Genomic DNA, 19,407 nt, shown 5'->3' with positions numbered 1-19,407 from the left:
TAAGGAGAGGAGGGAGGTTTAAAGTACTCTTCATTGTCCACTAGAGCAATGTTTCTCTCAACCTTTTTGGTGTTGTAACCCATTCTAAACCACCCCCCCCACCACCACGTCAGATCAGGTGATCATCAGATCAGTGTGAGGGCCCCCCCCCCCTTGTGCAACCTACTTCCATTATAAACAATAGGAACTTGTGACCCACTGATGGCAGCCCGTGACCCACATTTTGACCCAGTGTTTGAGAAGACATGGCTTGAGAACACTGAGAAGTGGGGATAATTTGGTAGGTTGGGACATTTTTGAAATATGTTTCTTTTAAAAAGTCATTTGTTCCCTTGAATAGCCTGGAAAAGGACCAGAACTCTTACTGTGTTTTTTCTTGAATTAGAATGTCCTAGAAGTCCCTCTGACCACCCTGAAGATGAGTGATTCAAAAGTTTTAGTGTGTTTGACTGTTTCAGGAATTTTTATTTCATCATATGTATTCATATGCAAGAACTGCCATGGACTGATGGACTTGCTAGTGTATTTTTTTTCACTGAATTCAGCATTTGATTTTGATGATATTATTGATATCGCCTGATTTTAATTAAGGACTGTATATTTTTGTGCCATCTTGTCTGTGTCTCTCTCACTCACCCTGGTTTATCCTTGGTATGACAGCTAAATGGCCGATGCTTTGACCACTGTGTGGTATGTGGTGGTTATGGGGCTTTACAGCCTCTCACCCAGGCATATGGACATTAGCAGTGGAGAAGCGTCTCCCACATGTTTCATGGCAAGTGCTTGCATTCAAAATAAAACTGCCAACTGCCAAGAGCAGCACCATCTTGGCTTATTTTTATACCTAAATTCTGAAGTTGGTTCTGCACCTTATGACAGACCCTTGGACCTCTGATCAGCATTATTCTTGCAGTAAGGCCCACAATATTTTGAAATTTGCTTGAATGTCCCCTGTCAAATACTAAACTATGAAGCAGTGAACTTCTTTGTAGAAAACACAAGTGGTGATTAAAAAATGTACTTTTAATTACTGACCTTAACATTACATACTTTTATTTAACCATGAGGAAAAAACTGCTGAATCGAAAGATCTGTAGCACACTCTGTAAATATAGGAAGAAGTGGCTGAAGTAAATATGAGATCAATTGCCACAGCTTTGCTTGAACCCAGAGCCCCAGTCTGACATTCTAGTCAGTACACGTTCTTCCTCTGTTTCCGTCTGAGGTGAAGTCAGCTCTGTCACCGCCAAGGGCTTTCTAGCTGCTTGTGCTATCAGTTTATTTTTTCTTCTTCTCATACGCAATTAGATATTTGAAGGTTTATTTCACCAACTCACATGATGCGTACATTCCCTGATAAGGCTAGCTTGAAACAAGCATGGAATATGTCCTCTCTGCGCACGTCAAAGATCTAATGGAAAAACAAATGGCTGTCACGAGGAATGAGAGTAACAAAATCCTGAAGGACAACATGCTCTTAAAGAATTACCTGATTGATGGCGTTCAGTTATGCAGCTGCCTACAGGCTGGCACAGTGTCTAGGGCGCCAAAACGTAAAGCTCAAGGCTGCTGGTTCAGTTCCAACCTCCTCCTCCTCTCTGTATGACCCTGTAAAAGTCAAATAACCTGCCTGCCTGCTTGACTGGTGTAAATACAAAGAACATGGAGGCAATGGCAATGAATGCTGATCATGCAAGTTGCTTTGCCAAACATTTAATAATCACAAACAAGATAGGCAAGTCATTTTTGTTTTCTTATTTAATGGTGTTCCAAAATTGAAACAAGTAAGAAAATATACGCATGGTGTAACATTCAGGTACATTTGGGAACTTGGTTAGCTGGTTTCAGAGCATTTTAAACATAGTCACTTCATGTAGTAGTAGGGTGTTGTGCTGTGTTAGCCATTATGGATGCAGTGAGAAGTGAAGCAAAATGACACCTTTTATCGGCTCACTGAATAGATTACAAAATATAAACTTTAAAGGCAGTTCAGGAAAGTTGCAGTACCATCAAAGAGTTTATTGCTTATTTTTTGTAACAATGAGCTATTGTCAAAAATAACAGTGCTAGTAGAATATAATTGCATGTATTACTAATGTGCTATGGCCGGATGCAGGAATGACAGCTCCAGTGCTCGGGTAAATTTGGGGACACCAACCAGGTTGTCCCATTTATTGTCCCAGAGACCAAACAGAACATAAACAAAAGAAAATGCTCTTTGGCGTACTTCCCATTATGCGGGTCAATCAAGGCAACAATAACAAGGTTGTTGGGCTGCATAGCCAAGGTCAGATTGCTAGCAGAGCTCCGTCTAGCAATTATAATGATAATAATAATTCTTTATATTTATATAGAACTTTTCTCACTACTCAAAGCACCTTACATAGTGAATGGGGAGCAACTTCAACCACCACCAATGTGCAGTGATGACAGCCATTTTGTGCAAGTGCGCTTACCACGGATTAGCTATTAGGTGGTGAGGCAAAAAGTTAGCCAATTAGAGTCAGGGATGATTATGGGGTCTGAATGACTTAGACGTGGTGGGCAATTTTGCCAGGACATAGGGATATATCTTACTCTTTACGAAAGATGCTCAGGGATCTTTTATGACAACAGAGAGTCAGGATCTCATTTTTACATGTCATCTGAAGAACACCACCATTTTTACAGCACACTGTCTTTCTCCCTGCACTGGGGCATTGGGATCCACATTCACACAAGCGGTTAAGCGCCCTCTGCTGATTTTTAAATGAACCTAAACTTAGCTAGATAGATCTATCTTAGGTAGTTACCCAATTAGAGGCAGAGGAGGATTAAGTGGCTAGAATAGAAAAGGTCATAGTGGGTGTACGTCTTGCTCTATTTAAAGGAACCTGCAAAGGTCTTTTATGACCACAGAGAGTCAGGACCTCTGTTTTACATCTCATCTAAAGGCTGGCATCAATTTTTACAGCACTTGGCTCCTATCACAGACCACAGGGTAAGCACCCCCCATTGGCCTCACCAACACCTCTTCCAGCAGTAACCCAAGCTTCACCTGATTGGTCTCCCACCCAAATACTGGCCGGCCCTGAGCGTGCTTAGCTTCAGGTGGACAACCTGTTCTGAAGTGCATTGTTGCTGGATGATGCTTCCTTCTAGGACCCCCGGTTTTTATACTGGCAGATGTGTGGTACGTTGCCCTCACTGGCTGGCTTCTCTGCACTGTGGAGAAACAAGGAGATAATAGTGTTAGTGATAGTGCCCCCTCTCATCTGAACGGGTTATTACATATCTCACAGATGAGGAGGTCCTCTCATGTGCTTCCGTGACAGTACATAAATGATGTTTTCTAATATAGTATGTCGCTGAATTCAAGTGATGGAAAGATGGACTATTGTTAGTTGTTGGGTATGGAGGATTTGTAGTTAATAAATAAAATAAATGTTAATTGCCGTTCAAATTTCTTAAACATAACATTTTTCAATGAAGTACTCAAAGGAGATTTAAAATCTGTGTGTAGGGAGCTAATATGTTTCTGGTCCTTCTACTTAATTGCAGTCATTTTGCCTTGTTGCCACACAGTTACTTGAACCACAGTGAAACTTCACACATGTGAATTTTGGTCATAACAGTGGCCATATGCATCAGTTCCACTGTCCATGTCAAAGTCTGATGACCAATTCACATTGTCAGCACGATCACCTGATTCAACTAGTGGTTCAATGGTCAAAGGCTTCACCCCACTTATGAATATTGATGGTTATCTACAGCAGGGGTCCCCAACTCTGGTCCTGGTGGGCCGCAGTGGCTGCAGTTTTTCAGTCTAACCGTTTTCTTAATTACTGGCCTGTTTTTGCTGATAATTAACTCCTTTTACATTCATTTTAACTGACTCGCTCTTGAAGACTCAGACCCCTTCATTGTTTCTTTTTCCTTAATTAGCAGCCAAACAATAATTTATATATACAATGATCCAAAACATGACCAACAAACTGTGTCCATCTCACAATATCTGAAAATAAGGAAAGATGAAGGTCTCAGGAATGCAGATCTGCTCAAGTCCCTAAAACATTTTCCCAGTGCTCTTAGAAAAGAGAAAATGAACCATTTCAGAAATATCTGCTATTGCAGAATGAGAGCAGCAACAAGCCATGGAATTAAAGAACGACAAAACTCTGCACCTACTTAAGCAACTGGTTGGAGTTTGAGGCCCTGACTTAGTTGGTCTTCTGTTGGCTCACTCACTTTACTGATTGGGTGCCATTTAAGGAAAGAAATGAAGCAATTCAGAGGATTGATGAAGACATTTAAAAAAAAACCCCAATTAATATTAATTAAAAAGAGGTTAATTCGCAGTAAAAATACATCACCAATTAAGAAGAGGTTTTAGAATAAAAACCTGCAGCCACTGTGGCCCACCAGGACCACAGTTGGGGGCCCCTGCCTTAGAGTGACAAATCACATACCATATATACTCACGTAGTAGTTGGGTCTTGAAACCTGAAAAATCAATCATAAAATCAGACCCTGACTTATACGGCCGTTCAAAAATGCAACACATTTTTTTTTTCTTCTTGCCTACCCCAATCTCGCACCAGTTTCTCAGACACATTGAATTTTGTGGCAGCAGTGCAGTTACCAGTTTCGTTCACTACTTTTTCGCAACCACTTTTAATTTAAAACCAGCTTCATATTTTCTTCTCATCAAACGCTCTCATCATAGATAAGGGATACTCTTATGATAAAGGTGTATGAGGGTGTGAGATACAAAAAACACAAATCAGTGCAAACGTTGCTTCGGAATAGTTCGGGTATTACCGTGTGGTCACGTAGGCACAATACATAGAGAAAAAAAGGCCGTGTGCTCCGTGGCCACTCTCTCAGGTGGGTGTAGCATATCAGAATCTCTTAGACCAATAGTGTGAATTTTCTGCAATCGAATTATACGAGTGATAAAATACCGGAAATTATACATTAAAATCAAGCCCCAACTTGTCTGCGGAAGAACTTAAACACGAGTATATACGGTAGTAGTTTTCATGATTTTTGCAGCATAATGTTATTTTATCCACTAAATGACAGTAGAGTGTTATTTGGGATTAATACTTAAAACAGATCATTAAATGTCACCTCAAGTCTGATTTGTGTTTAACCGTAAGGATTCCAAGCCTGAGCCACACTCCGGGTTAACCCCATTTTATCTTTCCGAAGTGTTTCATGCTTTATAAATATCTATGCATTTCTGAAGCTGCCTTTTTTTTTTTAAACTTTACATTTTTTTCATATGGAAATAAGCAGCTTTTACCTGCTTTTGTTAATATAAGACTTCTAGTAGTAATTCATTCATTCAGTCATTAGTCGATTAATTAACTAAACAGTACAATTAGGTATTTCAGTTTTTGGGTCACCAAGGGCCAGAATGTATCCTTATAGCACAAAGTGCAAGGCAGAAACCACCCTGGATAGGATGTGTGCCCTTTGGAGGATTTAGTCAAGGGCACACACATACACACAAAGTTTGGGAACCCTCCTCAGCCTGCATAATAATTGACTCTACTTTCAACAAAAAAGATAACAGTGGTATTTTTTCATTTCCTAGGAACATCTGAGTACTAGGGTGTTTTCCGAACAAAGAGTTTTAGTGAAGCAGTATTTAGTTGTATGAAATTAAATCAAATGTGAAAAACTGGCTGCTCAAAAAGTTGGGCACCCTTGTCATTTTGCTGATTTGAATGCATGTAACTGCTCAATACTGATTACTTGCAACACCAAATTGGTTGGATGAGCTCGTTAAGCCTTGAACTTCATAGACATGTGTGTCCAATCATGAGTGGTAAAAGGTATTTAAGGTGGTCAATTACAAGTTGTGCTTCCCTTTGACTCTCCTCTGAAGAGTGACAGCATGGGATCCTCAAAGCAACTCTCAAAAGATCTGAAAACAAAGATTTGGTTTAGGGGAAGGCTACAAAAAGCTATGTCAGAGGTTTATACTGTCAGTTTCAACTGTAAGGAATGGAATCAGGAAATGTAAGACCACAGGCACAGTTGCTGTTAAACCCAGCAGATCTGGCAGGCCAAGAAAAATACAGGAGCAGCATATGTGCAGGATTGTGAGAATGGTTACAGACAACCCACAGATCACCTCCAAAGACCTGCAAGAACATCTTGCTGCAGATGGTGTATCTGTACATCGTTCTACACTTCAGTGCAATTTGCAAAAAGAACATTGTATGGCAGGGTGATGAGAAAGAAGCCCTTTCTGCACTCACGCCACAAACAGAGTCGCTTGTTGTATGCAAATGCTCATTTAGACAAGTCAGATTCACTTTGGAACAAAGTGCTTTGGACTGATGAGACAAACATTGAGTTATTTGGTCATAACAAAAAGCGCTTTGCATGGTGGAAGAAGAACACCGCATTCCAAGAAAAACACCTGCTACCTGCTGTCAAATTTGGTCGAGGTTCCATCATGATGTGGGGCTGTGTGGCCAGTTCAGCGACTGGGGCCCTTGTTAAAGTTGAGGGTCAGATGAATTCAACCCAATATCAACAAATTCTTCAGAGTAATGTTCAAGCATCAGTCACAAAGTTGAAGTTACTCAGGGGTTGGATATTCCAACAAGACGACACAAAACACAGTTTGAAATCTATAAAGGCATTCATGCAGAGGGAGAAGTACAATGTTCTGGAATAGCTGTCACAGTCCCCTGACTTGAATATCATCGAAAATCTATGGGATGATTTGAAGCAGGCTGTCCATGCTCGGCAGCCATCAAATTTAACTGAACTGGAGAGATTTTATATGGAAGAATGGCCAAAAATACCTCCATCCAGAGTCCAGACACTCATCAAAGGCTATAGGAGGCGTCTAGAGGCTGTTATATTTGCAGAAGGAGGCTCAACTAAATATTGATGTAATATCTCTGTTGGGGATTCCCAGATTTATGCACCTGTCTAGTTTTATTATGATGCATATTGCATATTTTCTGTTAATCCAATTAGCTTAATGTCACTGCTGAAATACTACTGTTTCCATAAGGCATGTCATATATTAAAAGGAAGCTGCTACTTTGAAAGCTCAGCCAATCCAAAGAATTAAAAGGGGTTCCCAAACTTTTTCATATGACTGTATATAAACTGCTCAAAAAAATTAAAGGAACACTTTGAAAACACATCAGATCTCAATGGGAAAAAGAAATCCTCCTGGATATCTATACTGATATAGACTGGGTAATGTGTTAGGAACGAAAGGATGCCACATAGTTTGATGGAAATGAAAATGATCAACCTACAGAGCCCTGAATTCAAAGACGCCCCAAAAATCAGAGTGAAAAAATTATGTGGCAGGCTAGTCCATTTTGCCAAAATTTAATTGCAGCAACTCAAAATTGTACGCATCACTTTGTATGGCCCCTGTGTTCTTGTATACATGCCTGACAACATCGGTGCATGCTTCTAATGAGATGACAGATGGTGTTGTGGGGGATCTCCTCCCAGATCTGGACCAGGGCATCACTGAGCTCCTGGACAGTCTGAGGTGCATCCTGGTGGCATTGGATGGACCAAAACATAATGTCCCAGAGGTGTTCTATTGGATTTAGGTCAGGAAAGTGTGGTGGCCAGTCAATGGTATCAATTCCTTCATCCTCCAGGATCTGCCTGCATACTCTCACCACATGAGGCCAGGAATTGTCGTGCACCAGGAGCCACTGTACCAGCATAGGGTCTGACAATGGGTCCAAGGATTTCATCCTGATACCTAATGGCAGCCAAGGTGCCTTTGTCAAGCCTGTAGTGGTCTGTGTGACCCTCCATGGATATGCCTCCCCAGACAATCATTAACCCACCACCAAACTGCTCATGCTGAATGATGTTACAGGCAGCATAATGTTCTCCATGGCTTCTCCAGACCCTTTCACTTCTGTCACGTGCTCAGGGTGAACCTGCTCTCATCTGTAAAAGCACAGGGCACCAGTGGTGCATCTGCCAATTCTGGTATTCTATGGCGAATGCCAATTGAGCTGCATGCTGCTGGGCAGTGAGCTCAGGGCCCATTAGAGGACATGGGGCCCTTGGGTCACCCTCATGAAGTCTTTCTGGTTGTTTGGTCAGAGACATTCACACCAGTGGCCTGCTGGAGGTCATTTTGTAGGGCTCTGGCAGTGCTCATCCTGTTCCTCCTTGCCCAAAGGAGCAGATACTGGTCCTGCTGATGGGTTATGGACCTTCTATGGCCCTCTCCAGCTCTCCTAGAGTAACTGCTTGTCTCCTAGAATCTCCTCCATGCCCTTGAGACTGTGCAGGGAGACACAGCAAACCTTCTGGCAATGACACGTATTGATGTGCCATCCTGGAGAAGTTGGACTACCTGTGCAACCTCTGTAGGGTCCAGGTATCGCCTCATGCTACCAGTAGTGATACTGACTGTAGCCAAATGCAAAACTAGTGAAGAAACAGTCAGAAAAGATGAGGAGGGAAAAATGTCAGTGGCCTCCACCTGTTAAACCATTCCTGTTTTGGGGTCATCTCATTGTTGCCCCTCTAGTGCATCTGTTGTTAATTTCATTAACACCACAGCAGCTGAAACTGATTAACAACCCCCTCTGCTACTTAACTGAACAGATTAATATCCCATAAGTTTCATTGACTTTATGCTATACTCTGATTAAAAAGTGTTCCTTTAATTCTTTTGAGCAGTATATACAAGGTGTGGCAGAAAAGTAATGAGACTGGCAACACTGCAAGCGATCTGGCAACGCTGCGCTGTTGTCCTTGATAGAGCACGTGTATCAGTACCCTCCCATAGCTCAGTGCGAGTTTCAACTCCTTCCGTTAACTACGTGATTTTTGTGACTGCTATTAGCAAAGTTGTGTTTTTGGTTGTGCGTCACGCAAAATGGAACAGTGCCATTAAGCGGCAAGTGTGACGTTTGAAAAGTTAAAACAAGCCTATGGGGAACATTCTTTATCCCAAGCTCAAGTTTTTCGCTGGCACAAATCATTTTTGGAAGGCAGAAAACACGTTGAAGATGAATACCGTTCAGGGAGGACTTCAACTTCGAAAACCAATGAAAACATGTGAACAATGAACGTGTGAACACTCTTGTGAGATCAGACCGTCGTTTTATCATTAAGAATGTTGAGTGAACAATTAAATTTGAACAGATTTACCGTTCATCAAATTTTGACTGAACATTTGCACATGTGAAAGGTCTGTGCCAAAATAGTGCCGAAAAACTTCCCTCTCCATAACAGAATTTGTGACCTCAAAAGGCATTCCTGTGGTTCCCCAGCCCCCTTATTCACCTGACCTCAGTCCGTGTGACTTTTTCCTAAACTGAAAAATGTCCTCAAAGGACGTCATTTCGGGACTTTAGAAAACATCCAAAAGAGTGTCACGGACATGCTGAAGACCATACCGGTTGAAGACTTCCAGAGCTGCTACCAACAGTGGGAACAACGTCTCCATCGGTATGTAGCTGCCCAAGGGAACCACTTTGAAGGGGATAACATTGATGTTTGAAAAAAATAAAAACTTTGGTAAATAAAAAATCAGTCTCATTACTTTTCTGCCACACCTCGTATATATATATATATATATATATATATATATATATATATAATGGAGGGCAGTTTAGTCTTGCCTGTCAAGCTAACCAACACATTTTCGGAATGCTGAATGAAACTGAGAACCCAAAGAAAACACAAACACAAGTAAAACATACAAACTTCACACACTCCATCTATGCGTGTCTCCATTCATGTATTTTTCAATCTTTTTCTATACCAGAGTTTGTGGAGTGCCTGGCAGACTCAAACCCTCAGCTGAAACCAACCATGGGGAATGTCAGTCTGACAAAGGTTGTGCTCATTTACTATTCCGCTTTATGTCAATTTAATTGTCTACATCCGTGACTACATTTTCAACCTGACTCTGTTCCAACTCTACTGATTCCTAAATTAATCTCAGCAGTCGACTCCCTTCGGTCCCTCTTTGCTTGTAAAAGTTTATTTTTATTTCTTTGTAGTATATTACACATCAAATAATATTCTGTGTTATCTTTTTTTTTTGACGTGCACTTGTTGTGGTATGTATATTATTTAAAAGGCACTACTGTTATAAAAGTTTTCCTTAGCATTCTGTGTGTACTGTTATCAGTAGCATTTGTTACCATCTGCAGCCACAAGGTGGCACTGTAGTCTCTTTTGAGTTTAGCTGTGCTGCTCTCTCTTGTGTAGTCTTTGAACTGAATTCCTCCTTCAAACACATTATTTTATTTTTCATTCCATACATAAGTGCATTCACAAAGAATTCAGACTCCTTTTTACACAATTTATAATGTTGCAGCCTTATGCTAAAATCATTTAAATTCATTTTTCTCCCATTAAACAACACTCAGTATCTCAGAATGACAGGGCAAAACCAATATTTTAAAATTTTTTGTAAATCTATTAAAAAAGAAACTGAAATATCACACTGACTCAAGTATTTATACCCTTTGCTATGACACTTGAAATGTGGCTCAGGTGTATCCCATTCTATTGATCACTGTTAAGATGTTCCTACACCTTGTTTTGGAGTCCACCTGTGGTAAATTCAGTTGATTGGACTGATTAGGAAAAGTCCATTCCTGTCTATAGAAAGTCTTAAAGTGAAGCAAAAATCAAAGCATGAGGTTGATGGAATTGCCTACAGAGCTTAAAGGCAGGGTTGTGTCGAGGCACAGAAGATTACAAAAGAATTCTGAAGCACTGAAGGTTCACAGGACCCTGGCAGCCTCCATAATTGTTCATTGGAAGGAGTTTAGTAAACCATGGAGCTACCAACTAATGAGGGACAAACATAATATAAAATATTTTGGCAGAAAGCTGCAACCTAAAAAATATGGCTCTTCCTAGAGCCTGACCAATCTGATTTATCATGGGAAAAGGGCCTTCACAAGAGTGGCGACCAAAAAACTCATTGTGGTTGAACTCCAGGGAATTTATGTGGAGATGAGAGAAACTTCCAGAAGGATAACCACTGTGAAGGACAGCCGGGTCTCATGCCCGGCAGGGACGCCCCTGCCGCTTATGTTCTGGGGAAGCCACCACGGGCAGTCCAGTACCTCCCCCGGGACGCTTGGTGGCAGCATCCATGGCTGACGGTGATTCCCCAACCACCCGCAGGGCTCCATGGGAGACGGAGTCCTCCACAGCCTGGTTGGGGGCTCGGATGGCCACTAGGGGGAGCTGCATGGACTCAGCAGCCTGGCTGGACGAATCTTCAGCCAACCCGGAGGTGCAATTAGGACCAGGTGGTCAAGCACCTGGAACACTTTCGGGTGGGTTATAAAAAAAGGGCCAGCCACCACCACTCGAAGGGCCAGAGTCGGGTGGAGGAGGACAAGGTTGCGAGGGAGGAGTGGTGGTGCCAGTGAGAAAAAGAGTGTTTGTGCTTGTGCTGTACTACTGGTGTTTGGGACTGTGTTGTGGCTGGGGGGAGTACGGGGAAGACGTGCCCTCCAGCCAAAGAAGAATAAAAAATCCTTTTATTTTACACGTGCCTCCCGTGTCCAATCTGTGTCGGGTCAGGCGCTATATAGTGCCTTTTACACCACCAATACAACACTCCACCAATCTGGAATTTAAGACTAAGTGGGCAGATGACACGCAAAAGTCTGCTTGGAGTTTATCAAAAGACACCTAAAGGGCTCTCAGACTATGAAAAACAAATCTGATGAAATCAAGCCTGAACTGTTAGGCCTCAATTCAAGATTTATAGATAGATAGATATGAAAGGCACTATATAGCCATAGATAGATATGAAAGGCACTATATAACTATATATAGATAGATAGATAGATTACATACTTTATTGATTCCGAGGGAAATTTAAAAAGCATCAAAGCATCACGTGTGGTGGAAACCAGGCAACACTCGTCACCTGTGCAATGCCATCTTCATGCTGTGGAGTTGTTTTTGAGCATTAAGGATTGAAAGACTAGACAGGTTTGAAGGAAAGCTGAACCGAGCAAAGAGCAGAGATATCCATTATGAGAACCTTCTCCAGGGCACTCTGGACCTTAGACTGCACCAAAAGGTCGCCTTCTAACAGGATAAACATCCTAAGTACAAAGCAAAGACAACACAGCATTTGCTAAGGGACAATTCTGTGAATGTCCTGAGTGGCTCAGCCAGAGCCTGGACTTGAACTTAATCAAATAACTCTGGAGAGACCTGATAAACAGAAGGCCACTGGGAGTCTCTATCCAACCTGACGGAGCTTGAGAGGATCTGCAGCAGAGTAGAATGGCTGGAAATCCCTAATTCCAGGTTTGTGAAGCTGGTTGTGTTATACTTAAGAAGGCTCCAGGATGGAATTGCTGATAAAGGGGGCTTAAACTAAATAGTAAAAGTAAAAGGTCTGAAAACTTGTGTCAATGTGATATTTCAGTTTTTTTTATTTTCAGTTTATTTTTATTTTAATAATTTGCAAACATTTCTAAAGTCCTGTTTTCACTTTGTCAATCCAAGATATTGAGTGCTGCTTCAGGTCAGGTCAGGTCAGGTTGGGGAGCTTGCACTAGTACAGCGCGTTGCCCGCACCCACCACATGATGAAACAGCTCGGAATCCTGTTTGGCAACCCCCCAGGCCGACACGCAGTCCAATCCCACCCACTGAAAATGACTATTTAATTGCCACAGCCAGGTGTTACGTGGGCGTCCCCTTGGCCTGGTCCAGCCACCTGGGACCTCAACAATGAGGACCCTGTAAGACGGATCACCATCAGGAAATCATGCCAAATGGCCGTTGTGCCGTAACTGACACTCCCTCACATTGCAGTTAATGTGCCTCTTTTGGGACTCCATGATCAACCACTCATTCAGCACAAAGTCAAACAAGCTGTACCCAAGGATTCTCCAAAGAGATGCAGGAGTCCAGTCTTTGTCTTGTAAGTCTTGCTTTGGTGAGGGAAAAATGAATTGAAAAGATTTTACCACAAGGCAGCAACATAACACAATGTGTGAAAAGTGAAGGGTTCTGAAAGCTTTCTGAAGGCAATGTGTGTGCTCAGTTAGGGTCAGTGACCTGTGGGAAGGAGAACCTTCAGCCCAGTTTGAGGTCCAGAGCACTCTGGAGCAGATTTACATTAAGTGTTTCTCTGCATTTTGCTCCATTCATCCTTCCCTCCTCCCTTTCAATCCTCCCAGTCTTTGCCACAGAAAAACAACCCCACACGATGATGCTCCCAACACCATAGTTCACTGTGGGAATGGTACTGTGTGAGTGTTTAGTGGTGGCTGGTTTTCTCCACACATGATGCTAATCTTGGTTTCATCTGATTAGAGAATTTATGAGCCTTTTTGCAAATTCCAAGAGGGCTTCCATGAGTCTTTTATTGAGGACAGGCTTCTCTCTGGCCACTCTGTCATAAAGCCCAGATTGGTGGAGTGCTGCAGTGATGGTTGGTCTTCTAGAAGTTTCCTCAATCTCCAAACAGGTTCCCTGAAGCTCAAACAGAATGGCCAACAGGTTCTTGGTCATCTACCTTATCAAAGCCCTTCTCCTCTGATTGCTCAGTTTGCCTAGACAGCCATCTTTAGCAAGAGATGTAGTTGTTTCAAACTTTTTCCATTTAATCATTAAAGAGCCTTCGCTGCTTCAGGAAAGTTTTGTTGTCTTTGCCACATCTGGTGTTCGGCAGAATCCTGTCATTAAGCTCTGCAGGCAATTCCTTCAACCTCATGATTTAGTTTTTGCTCTGATACACATCATCAACCGTGGGACCCTCTACAGACAAATGTGTGCCTCTCCAAATGTTGTGTATATATTAATTGAATTGACCACAGGAGGATTCCAAACAAAGTGTATAGAATAGGATGCACCTGAGCCAAATATCATATGTCATAACAAAGGGTCTGAATACTTGTATCTATGTCATATTTTCAGGGTTTTTTTTAAACAAATTTGCAAAAATATTCCTAAAATCCTGTTTTCGCTTTGTCATACTGATGGTATTCAGTGTTATTTAACAAGGGGAAAAAAAGAAATTTAAATGATTTTAGCACAAGGTTACAACATAACAAAGTGTGAAAAAGTGAAATGCTTTCTGTAGGCATCTATACGCATTGTCACAAAAAGCAGACCAAAGAGTCTTAAAAAGGCTTGGGGCAGCCACCCGTATAATATTCCCTGGCTGCAAATGGTAAATTGCTAGCACGGATGTACTCAGCACGGAGTCCAAAACAGAACTGACTAGATTAGTCAAATATGGAACTCTAGTAGGCGCTATATCAAATACAGGCCATTTACCATGATATGGTGGCTTTAAAGGCCAGAAAAGGAAGTGAAGTCATCAAGGGTGGAAGCAGAAGGGTCCTCTTCCATAGGTTCGGACCCGGACATGACGTCATCAAAAAGGCTGGAACAGGAAGTTCTTGGCCGGAAGTGACATCATCCAAGGGCCCGGGAAACTGGAAGTGGCATCATTAGGGCCAGGCGGAATTGCCCTTGAACAGTCTGCAGGTGAGAAAAAAGGTCAGTGCACTCCGCCACCCCCTGGTCTGGCGTGGAATTACTTTCATTTAGACCCTTAAGGTGCCTCCCATGCACATACGTGTGACAGCATATATCCCTGAATGTTTATATTCATTTATGTGTATTTTTTAAATGAATTCATTTCTGAGATTTCACTGTGTTGTCTCCTTTTTCTGTGCTGTTAGCAAGGCGGAAGGTCAGATTCTCATTCTGTGCGTATTTAATGTGTTTTTAAGAAACAGATCAAATAACTGAAAGGTGTTTTGCTGCTGAATTGATCAATCAGTCTCGATTGTGATCTTACTGTCATTTTTGAATAGTTCAGCAGTATTCATTAACGCAGCAATTTCTTACTTAGCAACTAATTTGTCAGACCTGTTTGGCAGCCTGCTATTTACACTATACATTTTACATACATTGGCCTTTCCCTGCAGCTTCCTCACTACTGAGAAAGTGTCCTCTAGTAATTCATTCAAATACTCCTCCAATCCGCCTTTGGCTCTCGTTGCGCTCCTTCACACAAAGTTGTTGTTGTTGTTATGTGACAAGTTTTTTTTTCTTCCCCTCTGCCCTTCAAGTATAAAAATATGCAGAACGTGTGAGTTTTTGGAAAATCTCACCACAAAACAGTCTTTATTAGCTTTTGCACATTTCTTTGTGCAGGTACTGGAAGCTTATAGGAAGTCCAGTTATCTTTTGGAAAAGTTCCAAGGCCGAGCTGGCAGGCGTTCAGCTTCTTTATTTATCGGAGATTGGTGGGCAGACTAGGCTGCATGGCCACACAAATCTAAAGGGCTAGTATAGCAGAAGCATAAAGACTGGGAATATCTGAATGGTATGAAAAACAGTAAGAAAACTTCCTCTTTCTTTGTGGGGATTTTCACAGGGTTATTAGAGACTGGATTGTATGAATGTGTGGGTGCAGATAAAACAGGAAGAAATCAAAAGAAAACATTTATGGGACAAAAAAAGAAAAAAGGTGAGTGAGATAGGACCGTTCAGTCCAGGAACATTCCACTTGAGCAGATAAATTAAACATTGTATGTGTGTGTATATATATATATATATATATATATATATATTGTGAACCCGGCCCGGACACAGACAGGTGGACATGTTGTTCATCACCACCACACGTTTTATTTACAATACTATTTACAATTATTACGTCACTAAGACTCAGTCAGTGCACAATCCAACCCCAACACACAGTCCTGGCCACTCAATGCCTTTTCTTCGGGCCGCCTCCACAATCTCTGCTCCTGCCTCGTCCTTCTTCCACCCGACTCCAGCTTCAAATGAAGGGAGACGGCCCCTTTTATACGCTCCCGGATGAGCCCCAGGTGGTTCCCGGCATTCCCTCGTTGGCCACGCCCCAGCATGGCGGAAGTGCCGGCTGTTCTCCCGGCAGCTCTCCGGGTGCCCTTCTAAATCTTCCCCCCAGCACTTCCTGGTGTGGCGGAAGTGCTGAGGTCACAAGTCCCCAAGGCATTGGGGCACCTCCTGGCGGTGACCACAGCCCCCTACAGGGTGGGGCTTCCATGCCCTGAACCCGTGGCCCCCAAAGCAACCAGGAAGGTGGCTCCCACGTGATCCCAGATGGGCACACGCCCACTTCCGGTCCTCCAAGGTGTCCCGGGTTGGTCGTTGCCCCTGGCATCCGCGACAATATATATATATATATATATATATATATATACTCAGCAAAAAAGAAACATCCTCTGACTTTCAACTGTTTTTACTTTCAGTAAACTTAATGTGTAAATATTTGTATGAACACTAAAAGAGTCAACACCATAAGACATAAACTAAAAATGTTTCACAATGTGTCCCTGAATGAAGGGAGGCTCAAAATCAAAAGTACCAGTCAGTATCTGGTGTGGCCACCAGCTGCTTGAAGTACTGCAGTGCATCTCCTCCTCATGGACTGGACCAGATTTGTCAGTTCTTGCTGTGAGATGTTACCCCACTCTTCCACCAAGGCACCTGCAAGTTCCTGGACATTCCTGGGGAATGGCCCTAGCCCTCACCCTGCGATCCAACAGGTCCCAGACGTGCTCAATGGGATTGAGATCTGGGCTCTTCCACTGCGAGGATGATCAGCTGTCCTTCCTGTCTCCCTGTAGCGCTGTCTTAGGCGTCTCACAGTGCGGACATGGCAATTTATTGCCCTAGCCACATCAGCAGTCCTCGTGCCTCCCTGCAGCATGCCTAATGCACGTTCACGCAGATGAGCAGGGACCCTGGGCATCTTTCTTTGGGTGTTTTTCACAGTCGGTAGACAAGTCTCTTTAGTGTCCTGCGTTTTTAGAACTGTCACCTTAAATGCCTACTTTCTGTGAGCTGTTAAGGTCTTAACGACCATTCCACAGGTGCATGTTAATTAATTGATTAGGGTTAACTGAACATGCATGGAAAACATTGTTTAAACCCTTTACAATGAAGATCTGTAAAGTTATTTGGATTTTTAAAACATTATTGTTGAAATACACAGTCCTGAAAAAGGGACGTTTCTTTTTTTGCTGAGTATATATATATATATATATGGATTTATATAATCATTCTGTGCTCCTGCCTAGTGGAGTCTGAGTTCTGGGCCTGTGCTTCTGCAGGTCAACTGGTGAATCTGTGGCCCTAGGACCACATACACACTTAAAGTGTTAATTTGGCTATTTTACTGTGCAGCAGTCCCTGGTGGGGCCACATATTCATGCCCACACTGGGGCCAATTAAATGTTGCCAATTAATCTAACCTCTGTGTCTGTGCCACACAGAGATGACTACCCTAACAATGACCAGACATAGAATCTGAACACTGAACCTGTCAACTGGCAATGCTAACCCCTGTGCTACTTAACAATGCACAACAAACAAACAAACAAAAAATATGATGATGTTCTAGTTGGCTTCTTGAGCCAATCAGAACTTGCTTATCTAAGCACCTGAGTGTCAAGGACTGCCCCTTGCACTTCATTTGACAGCCATTGGGCTTCTGCCACTTTCCGTCACCATCACCACCACTAGCTCTAAAGTATCAGCCTATTAGAAGAACAAAAGAAAGCGTTACTTGGCAGGTGAGTAATGCTTTCAAGAAAAAGTAGGTCAGTTTCTAAATTAAACAAATTTCTCTTTTTAAAACTTTCTTATCCAAGCAAATAGTTAAAAGTCCACTATTCAACATTTACCTCAGTTGTTGTCCCACATTAGTAATAATCCTAAAATGGCTGAGTAAAACAGTTGCACAACATTGGCACAGTCCTGGGGTATGCGCTGAGCCAAAGAACCCATCTGGTCAACTCACACTCGAGTTTCTTGTACTTTGCTTGCTTTCCACTTCCTTATATTTGACATTTTAGCATCTTAAAATCTCTTGCTTGGTGTCCTTTCTTTAATTTTAAACAATCCCTACCTTACAAGAGGTGTTTGCTTTAGCCATTTACCTCCTACAAATACTTGTGCTTCCAAGTTTTCTCTTTTAATGATTATCATTATCTTCATTTAATTTGAATTGAATTTTATACCATATTGTTCACTTATACTGGATACATGCAAGATTAACTACTGAAGTCCATTTGCTCTATCTGCCATAACCACTGTGTCATTTAATAATGCACTCTCCGTTAATATTACCATTTCCAATCCAGTCTAACGTGTCCTTGAATACGTCTTTAGAATGAGCATTGCAACATGCTGGAGATAAAACAGAACCCTGCAACAGTCCTCTCTTGATTAGGACCTCAGAGGACCTGTCCCTCCACTCTGCTTATTGCTTTTTTGTAGCAGGTATAATTGCTCAATCACTCTAATATTCTTAAGCCATAACCACAAAGAGGTTTAGTCAATATCATGTACTGTATCTTACCAAAAGACTTCTCACAATCAAGACAACATGTGTATGCATCGCATCCAAAGTCTCTGCACCTTTCTAGCAAAACTCGTAAGCAAAACTGTGCTTCCATTCCTCCTCTAAAAAACAATCTGATTCTCATCTAGATTTTACTCTGAGTTTTATTAAGTACAACTGGATAGATAGATAGATAGATAGATAGATAGATATGAAAGTCACTATTTGATAGATAGATAGATAGATTGATAGATAGATAGATATGAAAGGCACTATATGATTGATAGATAGATTGATAGATAGATAGATATGAAAGGCACTATATGATAGATAGATAGATAGATAGATATGAAAGGCACTATTTGATAGATAGATAGATAGATAGATAGATATGAAAGGCACTATATGATAGATAGATAGATAGATAGATAGATAGAAATAATTAAAACCTTAAAACCAGAAGACCAGCCTTATTGAATTAATTCTGTTAGGAAACTCAGGTCTGTGAAGACATTTCCACAATTGTTTTGTGTTTTATTTTGTTTTCCAGCCATTTAGCTACTGGGTTAGTTGGCTAACTGGGTTGCCAGGGTGGCACCTCAAATCTTTATTGTGATCTTGTATTTTTCTTACAATAGATAGATAGATAGATAGAGAGAGAGATATAGATTTGACCCCAAGAAGAAATTAAACATTTCAGAAGCTGAAGAGAGTAAATATATATACATACATATTTATTGTCATGCATGGTCACACATTAGCTCTAAGAAGCGGTGAGGGCACCTAAGCCACACCCACTGTCAGCTAAACCCCACCTGCTTAGGACAATATATATAATCGAGGGCAGTCTGAGGATCACAGTCCCACACGATGGAGCTCCCTGAGTCAGACCTGCTTGCAAGAGTCAATTAATTTGAGAAGTCAAAGAGGCTAAGAAGTCAGTTGTTTTATGGACACTCACAGTAAATGGGATGGCCCGGTTGGTACGCCAACTTTCCTTTGATTCTCCTCTCCCTCATTTGCACCTTATAACATGTATATAAAACATCAACACCCCCA

The sequence above is a fragment of the Polypterus senegalus genome, chromosome 4 (assembly GCF_016835505.1).
Source record: "Polypterus senegalus isolate Bchr_013 chromosome 4, ASM1683550v1, whole genome shotgun sequence".
Taxonomy (NCBI): Eukaryota; Metazoa; Chordata; class Cladistia; order Polypteriformes; family Polypteridae; genus Polypterus; species Polypterus senegalus.
This window is presented reverse-complemented; position numbering follows the sequence as displayed.